This window comes from Spermophilus citellus, assembly GCF_964194105.1.
Source record: "Spermophilus citellus genome assembly, chromosome: 2".
In the NCBI taxonomy this organism is placed as follows: Eukaryota; Metazoa; Chordata; class Mammalia; order Rodentia; family Sciuridae; genus Spermophilus; species Spermophilus citellus.
This window is the reverse complement of record NC_138183.1, coordinates 252742131-252755171: the sequence shown is the minus strand read 5'-3', so window position 1 is coordinate 252755171 and position 13041 is coordinate 252742131. Positions and strand designations below refer to the sequence as shown.

General features: G+C 48.5%; 1 long non-coding RNA gene across 2 annotated transcripts; it reads left to right on the top strand.

Annotated features, from left to right (window-relative positions):
- Positions 1-1381: 1381 nt before the first annotated feature.
- LOC308641970 lies at positions 1382-10245 on the top strand. Of its 2 annotated transcripts, XR_014020473.1 has the most exons (5): positions 1382-1608; positions 6658-6736; positions 7306-7418; positions 8740-8962; positions 9902-10245. It is a non-coding gene; the product is annotated as an uncharacterized lncRNA (long non-coding RNA). The 2 variants fall into 2 exon arrangements; XR_014020474.1 differs by lacking the exon at positions 9902-10245 and having other exon boundaries at positions 8740-9218.
- Positions 10246-13041: the final 2796 nt, after the last annotated feature.

The following is a 13041-nucleotide window of genomic DNA, read 5'->3' as shown; positions in this document are numbered from 1 at the left end:
CTCCTTGCAGCTCACAGCATTGTCCTCAAGAGTCTGAGCAGCCACCTGCTGCCGGAAGCAGGCAGCTCTGCCCTCTAGAGGAGGAGAATCAGGGGCAGGGGGCTTTAGAGGATGCTCTTTCCTCTGCCACCATAACCCCAGGGGTGGTCAGGGCAGCTCCCCTCCTGGCTGGTGGAGTCTTACCATGGGGAGCCAGAGCCCTGTGCTGGAGGCTGTTCTCAAAGACTGTTCTTTTGTGGGGATGGAGGAAAAGGAGCAGCCACAGGGCTGGTCTTACTCTGCAGCTTGTGACCCAAGCTCTGCCTGGCACATGTCTGCAAGGAAGGGAAACAAGGGAGGCAGAGTCAGCCTGACACTCTGTCCCAGCCAGGGGCCCAAATTCCTTCATCGCCTAGGGCAGCTGGTTGCACTCTGTGCCTCCCTCGTGAGGGCCTACTCCCTGCCATTTACTGTCCTTTTCTTGAGGATTGCTCTCCTGGGGGCCACAAGGGCCTCAAAATCAGGGCATCCAAAGCTGAGTCCAACATCAGCCCCACGACCCTCCATGTGCCCAAAGTATCACTGCTTACCTGAGCTAGAGACCTGTTTCAACCCTGGGTCCAGCTGCAGCCCTGCCACTGGCTGCCCACCCATCTGTTCCCAAGCAGCCCCAGCCATGTCCTCTATTGCCACAGCTGTCCCTGCCCAGCACCCTGGTCCCTAGGAAAGCCTCGGCTCCACCCTCTGGTGGGTCATGGCCACACACCGTGCAAAAGAAAGAGCCAGGCTCATGAAGGCCCCTCCACGCGGGCCTGCCACTTTGGACTGAGCTGTCTCTTGCCTCGGAGGACAGGTCGTGCAGTGAGCCAGGCCTTGGGTAACTGTTGTTTGCCACCTGGCTGTGAACTCAGGATGAAGAGGCCCATCCCCACCCTCCAAAGACTCAGTGCGGAGAGCGAGGTCCACCCTGCCCCTGGTGGGAGAACAGTGAAGAAGGGGCAGGTGCCTAGCCCCCTGGAGAGCCCGGGGAGGGCTGCCTGACAGAGGGGGCTTCAGGGCTTTCTGTTCCTGCAACAGGGTGGCCGCTGATCCAGGGCACAGCGCAGCACTGGCTCACGGCAGGGGCAGTCCCTATTTGATGGACAAATCTGCACAGAAGTTACCAGAAGGCCAAGGTGAAAGTGAGTTGATTCAGGTTTCAGCCCCAAGGAGGCTTTCTTTCACAGGACTCTGAGGTGCAAAGAGATCAAGTCCCTTTCCCAAGGTCACCCTTCAGGCAAGTGGCAGGATAGGGGCCAGCCTGTTTAGACTGTCCACGATGTTGGCTGGGGAGCAGACGTGCAAGGTGGCCACAGCAAGAGATTCTGCCTGCAAAGCTGCCTATAGGTAGGTCCCCAAGGCAAGGGCAGCAGGCGGCAGGTTTCACACAGGGGCGGCCAGTCCCCAGAGGAGGTACACGGGCGCCCCCTGGTGGCCCAGCTGTGCCTACCCACCTCCAGCCTGGCCTGTGAAACTCCTCCAGCCATCTCCCGACTCCGGAAAGCGTCCCAGGATACCCCACACTGGAGAACTGCCCTGTCGGTGGCGCAGCCCAGATCTCATCTCCCGCTGCGGGTCAGCATGTTCCAGGTGCAGTGATGCCATTTGTGCCTGTAACTGTCTCCCTGGAGAAGGCAGCCTGCGGGCAAGGCCGAGCTGCCCCAGAGCTGGGCGGCCGGGTCCCTCGGGGCAAACCGTGTCCACACTTAGCTGTGATTTTTATATCTACTCTTTGCTTAAAAATAAGAGGAGTGGGGGGCTGGTCGGGGCGGTGTCGGCAACGCCTGCTGAGCGCTGTCTGCCAGGCCCCAGCCTTCCCTGCTGTCCCTCCATCTCGGATGGCGGTCCCTGCTCCCCACCCCACCCCGCTCCGCTCCTCCCTGCTCCTCCCGCGCTCAGCAGCCAGCAGGATATTTTTAAACCCTAACTCAAATCACAACACTCCTGCTCTGTTCCCTCCGTGGCCTCCCACTGCGATTAGGGAAAAAATCCAAATATTCGAACTAAAAACGCACGTGGCCCGAGGGAGGCAGCATAAAAAGCCTGGGGAACAACGGGGCTCCGCGCGCAGACCAGGAGGCTCGGGGCCGGACCGATGCTAGGCTGGCCAGTGTGAGGAGAAGCGGGACTGGAAGGGGCAGTCAGGGCCCGGCTGGGTGACAGGAACAGGGTGAGGAGCTGGGGGCCCTGGGAAGGTTTCAGCAGAGGGATGACGTCATGGGATCCAGGGTTTAAGCCGCTGCTTTGTGGCTCTGCGGTGTTGACAGGTGGAGCCACGCTCTCTGAGATGTGCTTCAAAAGGCTTCACCTCCCGCAGAATGTCCTGGGCACAACCCAGAAGGTCCACCACGGCTGTCCATCCAAGACAGGGGCGGGTCCCTGGGGAGGGGGCGTTCCTACTGCTCCAGGCTGGTGTGTCTGGAATTTTCCATGATGAAAAGTTAAAAGAAAAAGGGGGAGGGAGGGAGGGTGGAGTTGTGACTTCCATGTCATAAGTGGATCCTCATTCTGGTTGCCAGCAGGAGGGGCTGGGAGGCTGCTCCCTTGTCCCCAAGGTGAGGGTGCTGGCTTGGGCCAGGGAAAGAAGCCAGGGAACCTGGGGACCTGCTTTGGACTTTGGACTGCCACTGTTTCTTTTGTTGTTAATTGGGTTCTGGGGATGGAACCCAGGACCTGCTGGGCCGGTGCTCTACCACTGAGCCATGCCCAGTCCTTTTTCAAATATTTTGTGACAGAGTCTCACTAAATTGCCTAGGCTGTTCTCCAACTAGCCATCCCCTTGCCTCAGCCTCCCAAGCAGCTGGACTTACAGGCATGCACTATGCTGCCTTTTGAAGAGGGGTGTAGGAGGATTTGGGGGGTGGAAATCAAGAGTTCTGCAGTGGGTGTTTAGGCAGAGATGCCTACTGACGTGAGGACGTCGGAACAAGCCCAAAGCTCAGGGAAGACCCTGCAAGACAGACGCGTACCACAGTCTCCCCACAGTGGGACTTCTGTGCCCGTCTCCAGATATGGACACTAAGGACAGGAGGTTAGGGGACTCTCCTGAGGTCACATGTAGGAAAGGGATGTGCCCACATTGAGCCCTGTCCACTTGGCTCCAAAATCTCTGCTTTCTCCCTGCTCCATGGCAGTGTATGCACATGGAATCAACCTGAAGCACTGAATTGCTTGGCCAAGCTGCCGCAGCCCAGCTAACCCATCCGGCTTCTTCATGATCCAGCTCAGTGTCCTTGCAGAGAAAGCCCAGGCAGGGCTGGGTTCCACTTGCTGATGGCAGGATCCCCTTGGACAGGCAAGAGCAAAGCCTGCGCTGTTAACATGCCCAGGAGACAGAGGCCAGCTGGAGGCTGGATGTCCTTGTAAAGGAAATCTGTGAAAGAGGAGACCCCGCCCCACTCCTGGCCTGGCTCCTGAGTCTTTGGGAGACCCCCTCCCAGCTCAGCATCTGAGAGGCCCAGAGAACAGTTCCAGACCTGGGCAGCTCTTTGTCTCAGGGAACTTAAGATTGCAAGGCACAGAAGCCCTAGGCGTTCCACAGAGGGGGGCTTTGTTGCAAAGACAGATCTGCCCAGCCTCCCAGGGCCTGACCTGGCTCTGCCCCTCTTCTCTCTGCTCAGCTCTGGCAAGGCTCTTAGGCCCGGCTTCCTCCAGGGCAGGCCTGGCCTTAACCGTCACCCCATTAGGGACCCATTTCTGCTGCCACATCCAACTCCCAAGGTCCCTGCGTTTCAGTCCACTGTGGCTGAGAGGGCGTCCCTAGTGGGCTGTGGGCACAGCTGGCCATTAAGGAATGTGGATGAAGAAGAATGACTGTCCACATCTTGGCCCTCAGGCCGGGCCCTGGCCTGAGCTCGAGGACACAAGGCTGCCCTGGCTGTGCCTCCTGCCCTCAGGAGTTGCAGTGGGGAATTCAGATGTGCCTGACAGGTCACCAAGGGCTTCAAGGAAAGTGGACACTCCCAGGCCCTCTGGGAGCTGGACTCAGAGCAGGTCCCTTGCAGGACAAGCAGTGGCTGAAGATGCCATGGCACAGGGCAGTGAAGGGCCCCAGTGAGAGGCCCAAATGGAAAGTCCAGGGGGATGGAGGGCAGCTCCAAAGAACCGGCTGGAGGGGCTGGGTTGTGGATCAGCGGTAGGGCGTCTGCCTAGCACGTGCAAGGTCCTGGGTTCGACCCTCAGCACCACCTAAAAATAAACAAATAAAATAAAGGCATTATGTCCAACTACAACTAAAAAATAAATCTTAAGAAAAAAAAAAAAAAAAGAACTGGCTGGAGCTGCAGGAAGCAGAATCCACAGTGCTCCAAAACCAGCTATCGAGAGGAAAGGTTGTGAGCGCGGGCACACCACTGCTGGCCGGTTACCTGTGGCCCCATGACAAATGACCACAGCTTCAGTATTGAAAAGCCCATGCTTACCAGCTCAGTCTCTTGAGTCAGGATCTGCACAGCTCAGCTGGGTCTCCTGCTTCAGGGTGGCAGAGAACTTTGATCAAGGCATTGGCCTGGACTGTGGTCTCATCCTGACCACAGGCTCCAGTTTCTGTCTTTCTTTTTCTTTTTCTTTTTTTGGATAAAACCCAAGGCCTTGAGTATTCTATTCCTGAGCTGCATCTCAATCCCTCCCTTTTATTTTGAGATGGGGGCTCGCTAAGATGCCCAGTCTAGCCTCCAACTTGTGATCCTCCCAAATTGCTGGAATGACAGGCATGGCCACTGCACCAGGTAGGCTCTAGCTTCCTGTTGGCTCCCGAGGTCCCCTCACTTCCCTGCCATGTGGCTCCCTCCACAGGCACCTGCTATTGTTTGAAAATGGATAGTGTCCCCACAGGTCTGAGTGTTAACGGCTTGGTCCCCAAGATGGTACTATTGGGAGATGGGGGGACGTTGAGAAATAGGACCTAGTGGAAGGTCCTAGGGTCACTGGGAGTGTGTCCTGGGGAGATAGTGGGACCCCAGCCTTTCAGTCCTTCACTGGCTCATGATGAAAATGGTTTGCTCTGCCACCCACATGGACCATGATGTGCTACCCTCACTAAAGGCCCAAAATGACAGGGATGCCTGACCTCAGAATAGAAAACCCCAGAACCATGAGCTCAATAAACCCTTTCTCTTTAAAAGGTAATGCCTCGGGCTGGGGACATGGCTCAAGCGGTAGCGCGCTCGCCTGGCATGCGTGCGGCCCGGGTTCGATCCTCAGCACCACATACAAACAAAGATGTTGTGTCCGCCGAAAACTAAGAAATAAATATTTAAAAAATAAATAAATAAATAAATAAATAAATAAATAAAAGGTAATGCCTCGGCCAGGGTGGTGGCACAAGCCTGGAATCCCAGCGGCTCGGGAGGCTGAGGCAGGAGGATCACAAACTCAAAGCCAGCCTCAGCAACTTACCGAGCTCCTATCTCAAAATAAAGACAGAAAAGGAGCACAGGTATAGACAGCTTAGTGGTAGAGTGTCGCGTTCCTCACAACAAAAACACTCAGGGTCACTCCAGGGCAACTGGGCTGCGTGAAACAACAAGAGACAGAGAAACCTTTTTCTTTGGGGTCCTGTGACGGCTCCTCTGACCTTAAGGGTCCACAGAAAGAGAGAGAGAGAGAGCCAACACATGCTGACCCTTTTATTGAGAAAAAGCCATTCAAATGAGGCCAGGGGTCAGGTTTCAGGGGGCTGAGTCTAACTTCATGATGTCTGCTGTCAGCAGGTTGACTGACATCTAGGAAGGCCACACCCAAAGGCAGAGCAAGAGAAGGGGACACACAAAGGGTATTTCCATGGAACATTCTGTCCCCAACAGGGCAAGGGGGTAATATCACAAAGGGACAGGTGAGCGCAGCTCGACCCCTGGGGCTGCAGGAAGGCACGCCTAGGCATGAAGACACATTCTGCTATTTCGAGGATCAGGGCAATGTCCAGGTCAGAGCCTCTCCGCTCCGGGAAGGAGAATGCGAAATCATTCAGAGTGGCAGCCCTCCGCAGAGCACCCCTGAGTTCAATCTCCAGTACCGCAAACACACCAACCAACCACAAAGGAAGTTGCCTGAGGTATTGTGTTACCATCCTGCAGAGCTGGCGGATATGGCTGCTCACAACAACCTTTTCATTTTCTGTGGTAAAGTTCACATGATATAGAACTTTTCTTTTAACCATTTTTAAATGTCCGATTCAGTGACAGTAAGTACACTCACAATGCTGTGTAGCGATCCAACTATCTATTTCCAGAACTGTTTCTGGTTCTGTTTCTCTAACTAGTACACGTGACTTTCTAAACCTCTTGTGTGCTTGCTTTCTGTTATGGTTGATCCGGAATGTCCCCCAAAGGCTCATGTATTGAAGGCTTGGTCTCCAGAACAGCAGTGTTCACAGGTGGGGCTTTTGAAAGTGGTTAGATGATGAGGGTTCTGATCTCATCAATGGATTAATCCACTGACGGCTTCATAATTTGATGGCATTTTTGGGAGGTGGTGGAAACTGTGGGATGTGGGAACTTGTTGAAGGAGGTGGGTCCTTGAGGGCGTGCCCTTGGGGACTGTATCTTGTCCTCAGCTTCTTCCTCTCCCCCCTACCTGCTTCCTGGCTTCCATGAGGTAATCAGCTTTGTTTTGCCACCATGATGTTCTGTCTTGCCTCAGGCCCAAAACAATGGAACCAGCTCACCACGGACTGAAACCAGAAGCCAAGATGGATCTTCATCCTTGAGGTTGATCTTAGGTACTGTATCCCAGAAATGAAAAGTAACACTCCCTACTCTTTTCTTGTTGTTCTCTATGTCGTATATCTCTGCTCTAATATATATTATTTCCTTCTTTTTGCTAGCTTTGGGCTTTTCTTGCTTTCCTTTTCTTTTTCCAATTCTTTATTTTTATTTATTTATTTTGTGGTGGTGTTGCTGGCGATGGAACCAGGGCCTTGTGCATGTGAGGCAAGCACTCTACTAACTGAGCTCTATCCCCAGCCCTCTTTTTCCAATTCTTTAAGATGTACAGGTATTAATTTGAGATCTTTCTTCTTTTTTAATATCTTCTTTACAGCTATAAATTTCTCTCAAATCGTTGTTTTCTCTGTATTTCTCAAGGTTTGGTTTCCTATTTTTGTTTTCTTTCATCTCAGGGGATTTTCTAATTTCCCTTCTGATACCTTCTTCATCCCATTGTTTGTTTAAATGAATCTTTCGTTTTCCATACATTTTTGGATTTTCTAGTTTTCATTCTCCTAATTGATTTCTTGTTTTGTTCCCCTGTAATTAGAAAAGATGCATTGTATTATTTCCATCTTTTAAGATTTACTAAGACCTGTGGCCTAATAATATATGGTCCATGTTGGAGATCGTTCCATGCCTATTTGAGAAGAATGTGTTCAACTGTTGTTGAGCAGAAAGTTCTGCACCTATCTGGTAGGTCTAATTGGTTTATAGGGTGGTTTAAGACCCCTGTTTCCTTGTTGGTCTTCTCCCTGGTTGTGCTATCCATTCTTAAAAGTGAAGTACTAAAATTTCCAACTATTAGTGTACCTGTGTCTATTTCTCCCTTCAATTCTGTCCATTTTTGCTTCATGTATCTGGGGCTCTTTTGTTAAGTGCATATATAATTGTTATATCTTCTTGATGGATTCAATCATGTATCAGTATGCAATGTCTTTCTCACCTCTTATAACCTCTTTTGGCTTACAGTCCATTTTTTCTAATAGTACCTATCTTGAGTCTCTTCAGTTGCTATTTGCATGGGATATTTTTTCCATCATTTACTTTCACTTCTTTGTGTCTGAATCTGAAGGGAGTCTCTCAAAGACAGCATGTGGTTAGATCATATTTTTGTCAATCTGATCTTCGAGTCTCAGCCTTTTAATTGGAGAGTTTAATGCGTTTACATTTAAAGTAATTACTGACAAGAAAGGATTTACTTTTTCAATTTACTATTTGGTTTTTGGATCTTATGATTTTTGTTCTTCACTTCCTTTATTAATGTCTCCCCTTTCTTGTATTTAGTCAATTTTTGTAGAAAAATCATTTTGAAGCTGGGCTCAGTTGGCATTTACCTGTAATCCCAGCTTGTAACAACCTAGTTTCAATAATACCAACTTTATTTCAGTAGTTTACAAAAAATCTGCTTTCATACATCTGTATCCCTTCCCCCTTTGTATTGTTATTGGCACAAATGATATCTTTATACATAGAATTTTTAATGAGTTTTTTTTTTTTGCTCAAGCATTATTAACACAATTAGGCATAGCAATGCATTGTCGCTGTTTTTTTTTTAAATATCTTTATTTATTCTTATGTGGTGTTGAGGATTGAACCTAGTACTTCACACGTTCGAGGCAAGCACTCTACCACTGAGCCACAACCCTAGCCCTTGTACATAGAGTTTTAATTTCTGTTTTGTGCACTTACCTTTTAAATCATTCAAGAAAAAAAAGGACTTACAAATTAATAGTGATACTGGCTCCTACATTTACCTCTATAGTTACCTTTACCAATGTTCTGTATTTATTCTTGTGTCTTTGAATTTGTTTCATGTCATTTCTTTTGAGACTGAATGGCTATGAATCCTTTTAGCATTTCCTGTACAATAAATCTACTAGTAATGAACTCCCTCCATTTTTGCCTATCAGAAACTATCTTAGTCTTCATTCTTCAGGATAGTTTTGCTGGATATAGAATTCTTGGTTGATAGGGTTTTGTTTCATTCTTCTTTCTTTTTTGTTATTTCTTTCAGGACTTTAAATATGTCACACTACTGGCCTTCTGCCCTCCATGGTTTCTGAGGAGAAATCAGCTCTTAATCTTATGAAGGACCCAATATATATGATGAGTCATCTCTTCTGCTGCTTTCAAAATTCTCTCTTTGTGGGCCTGAGGTTGTGGCTCGGGATAGAGCACTTGCCTGACACGGGCGAGGCCCTGTGTTCAACTGCAGCACCACACAAAAATAGACAAAGGTATTGTGTCCAGCTACAAAAACAAAAACAAAAACAAAAAAAAACTTGTTCTTAAATTCTCTCTTTGGATTTCAACAATTTGACAAATGCTCCTTTATGGTAGATCATTTAGTTTTTGCTGATTGGGGTTTATTGAGCTTCGTGGATATGTAAATTTGTGTTTTTATTAAATTTGGGGAATGGTAGCTGTATGTCTTCAAAACAGCTTTTTTGGCTTCAATTCCCCTCCCTCCAGCCTCCCGCGGTCCCTGTGTGGCGCCTGGTGGCAGCCTTCACTACCCTCAGGCTCTGCTTATTCTTTTTCATTCCTCTTACTCTCAGCTCCTCACACTAAATAATTTTGTCTTCTCTTCGAATTTGCTGATCCTTTCCAACATCTGCTGTTGGGCCCTGCTAGTGAATTTTTTATTTCAATTACTATGATTTTCAACTACAGAATTTGTTTGGTTTCTTCTCATGATTTCTATCTCTAGAAACAGTGCTTCAAATGCTGTCTCCTTGATCTCCTCTAGCTCTCGTCCATAGTTGCATTTTAACTTGTTGTGCATACTGAAAACAGTCTACTTAACACCCTGTATTCCAGTGTCTGAACTTCCTCAGGTGCTCTCTGTGGAGTATTCTGCTTTGTTTTGTTTTGTTTTTGTGAATGGGTCGTACTCTCCTCTATATTTGTTTTGTGATTTTGTTGAGAGCTGGATAATCTGGATACTACCATGTAGTAACTCTATAGTCTCATCCCCCCACCCCTCGGGGACTGCTGGATCTGTTTGTCGAGCATTGGAGAACTCTTTTGTGAGTTTTCCAAAATAGGCCTTCCAAGTGTGTATTCTTTATTGTTCATGGTTATTGGAGCTCCGGTACTATTATTTCTGTGACCAGCAAAGTTTTGTCCAAATTACATAAATAAATAAAATGTTATCTCCCAGTATATCCCAACAGATCCTGTTGGGGGAAGATGATTTTCACCCAGAGGGCTGATGCCAAGGAGCAGACCCTCAGAGCAGTGCCCAACCAACCAAAATGTACAATCCTCAACTTTTGGATAACGGAGTCCCTTGCCCACCCTGACACCAGCCAGCCACTCCTGGAACATGGGCCACTATCCCAATATCTGTGGCAGGACTGAGGAGTGGGGAATGGTGGCTGGCCTACCAAAGAGCAACAATGTCTCTCTTCATTAAATAAACTCTGCAGGGATTGCTACGCGTGTCCAGCAGGTTCCAGAGACGCAAAATGTTCGATTTCAGCTTTCCAACTCCATGGTTGCTCCAATGGAGTCCCTACTCTGCCATTCTACACAATATCATGATCTTTTGTAAAGTAAACATGTAATTGTGATCATGTACATCCGTCACCTCAGCTGCATTCTGTTGGTTAAAAGCAAGTCACAAGGGCTGGGGATGTGGCTCAAGCGGTAGCGCACTCCCCTGGCATGTGTGCGGCCCGGGTTCGATCCTCAGCACCACATACCAACAAAGATGTTGTGTCCACCGAGAACTAAAAAATAAAAATATTAAAAATTCTCTCTCTCTCTCTCTCTTCTCTCTCACTCTCTCTTAAAAAAAAAAAAAAAAAAAAAAAAAAAGCAAGTCACAAGGTCATGAATCCCAGGAAGCAGGGGTCCTGGGAGCCACCTTAGACTCTAATATATGCTTATGTATTATGTTACTTCTAAATAAACAAGCATATACATAAGAGTGGAGAAAGTTCTGGAAGAAGAGGTCCAGGGATTGTTTGAAGGGGATAGAAAAAATTAAGAAGGTAAAATTTTAACTTTTTAGAAGGAAATATATTCAAATACTAAATAACCAAGGAATCGTAAGCATCTCCTTTAGAGAAAAGGTAAATATTAATATTTGAGCTGAGTCTGGATTCTTCTGGAAGAACAGAACATCTTTTAGCTTAAGAATGTCCAGCTACTCCCTGGGCCTGTGGCAGGCCCACCCCAGACACTGCAGGGCCAGGTCAAGAGCATAAACAGAGAAGAATGTGGCTGGATACTTAGACTCCCTTCCTCTTCTCCTCACTTTCCCCTCCCTTTCTCAACAGTTTAGTCCAAAAACCATTAAGTGGGCAGAATGTACTCTGTGTTCCTGTGGGTGGAGGAGCAGCTATGAGTTCCCGGAGGGCAGGGCCAGGACCAGGGTGAGTCCAGGCAGCTACTCACCATTGTGTAGGATTTAAGAGGGTGCCCCAAGCCCAGTAGTTCAGATTAAAAAATAAAAATTATAATGACACAGTTTTTAAAACCAATGAATTCAAATAATCCATAATGAGAAAAGTATCAGACTACCAGTTTTATTGACTTTTTAAATTTTTTTGCAGTACCAAGGATTGAACCCAGGACTTCACACATGCTAGGCAAGCATCCTACCACTGAGTGGCATCCCAGTTCTTATTTTATTTTGGTACAAGGTCTCATTAAATTGGTCAGATTGGCCTCTAACTTGTAGTCCTCATGCCACAGCCTCCCCAGTGGCTGGGTAACAGTGTGGGCTACCACCCCTCCAGTTTTACTGATTAACGTTTAATGGTTTTTCAAACAGTTCCGAGTGGGAAGGAAAGAGAGAAGTGGAGGGGGCGTCAAGTATCCAGCTGCACCTTGTCTACACTTCCGTTAATGCTCCTGCCCTGGGCCCTGCAGTGGCCGGGGTGGGCTTGCCACAGGCCAAAGGGGGTAGCTGGACATTTTTAAGCTAATAGATGTCTGTTCTTCTGGAAGAACTCGAGACTCAGCTCAAATATCAATATTTTTGCCTTGAGTTCCAGTGTGACTCACACGCCACTTACCAGTCTTTCCAAAGGGCTTTCAATGGGGGTGATGCCCCATGGTGGGTATCGGAGCCTGACTGGAGTGTGGGACTCTCTAGTGCTGGGTCTTGGGAGATGCCGTGGTCTGTCTGTCTGTCTGTCTCCCTCTCTCTCTCTGCACTTCTGGCTTGAAAAGTGACTGTCACATGGCTAGGCTAGGTCTTTGAATTTCCATGTGAGTTTCAGAATCAGCTTGTCAATCTCTGACCCAATAGTCTAGTACGATGTTGGTTGAGATTATGTTAAATCTATAAAGTAAAAGTGGGGAAACTGACAGCAATATCAAAACACAAACAAGACAGGTCTCTCGGGTCTCCTTGGTTCCTAGTTTTCATGAGCCTTTGCTCTGTTCCCATCTTCCCCGGTGGTCCTCTTCTTTCCCTTTCCTCTTCTTTCTTTCACTTCCGTTTTTTCTTTCTTCCTTTTTTTTTAATACTTCACTGAAAACCTTTCTGGGGTCCACCTGACAGAGATGGACTCTATCTGCAGGTGCTGGGAGGCCTCCGTTCTTCTTCGGGAAGCAGCGAGAGGCTCCCTGTGTTTGCCCCAGTGCAGCCCGCACCCCGCTTCCTCCTGAGCCGCTGGGCGCTGCCTGCCCAGCACACACAGAGCTGTGCCCGTGGAGGCTTGGGTCATACTTGATGCCCTGATTAGTGTGGTTCTGGATCTCAAGACCCAAGTGCCCCGCAGCTGAGGGTGATTTTTCTCAGTTCTCCTGCGTACTTCCACCTTGCTTCAGGATTTCTTCTGCTTTGGTCCCGAGACTGTGCAGCGAGCCGTGACTTTCCACTGCTCCCGAGGCCCAGGGATCAGACATGTCTGCGTTCGGGAAACACAGTGTCGGGCCTGGGGGCTGCTCCTACACCCTGGCTGCGGGGTGGTTCTGTCTCCACTCTCTCCACAAACGTGCAGACAGCTTCGCCTCTTCACCTTGACCCACCCCCATGGGGGACAGGAGAGCCTAAGCGTTCCATCTTTATACTTCACATAGCATTGTGGGCTGCTAGCCTGTGGAATCTCAATGCATTTTGGTATATTGATCCTGTATCTTGCATACTTACAGGATTCACTTATTTGTAGCTTCTCTCTAGACCCCACTGGGTTTTCCATATAGACAATTCTGTCATCTAAATAAAAATCATTGATTTTTTTTTTCCAGTATTGGAGATTAAACCCAAGGGTGCTCTATCTCTGAGCAGCATCCCCACTTTTTATTTTTTAATTTTGAGCACTTTTTACTTTGAGACAGGGTCTTGCTAAATTGCCAA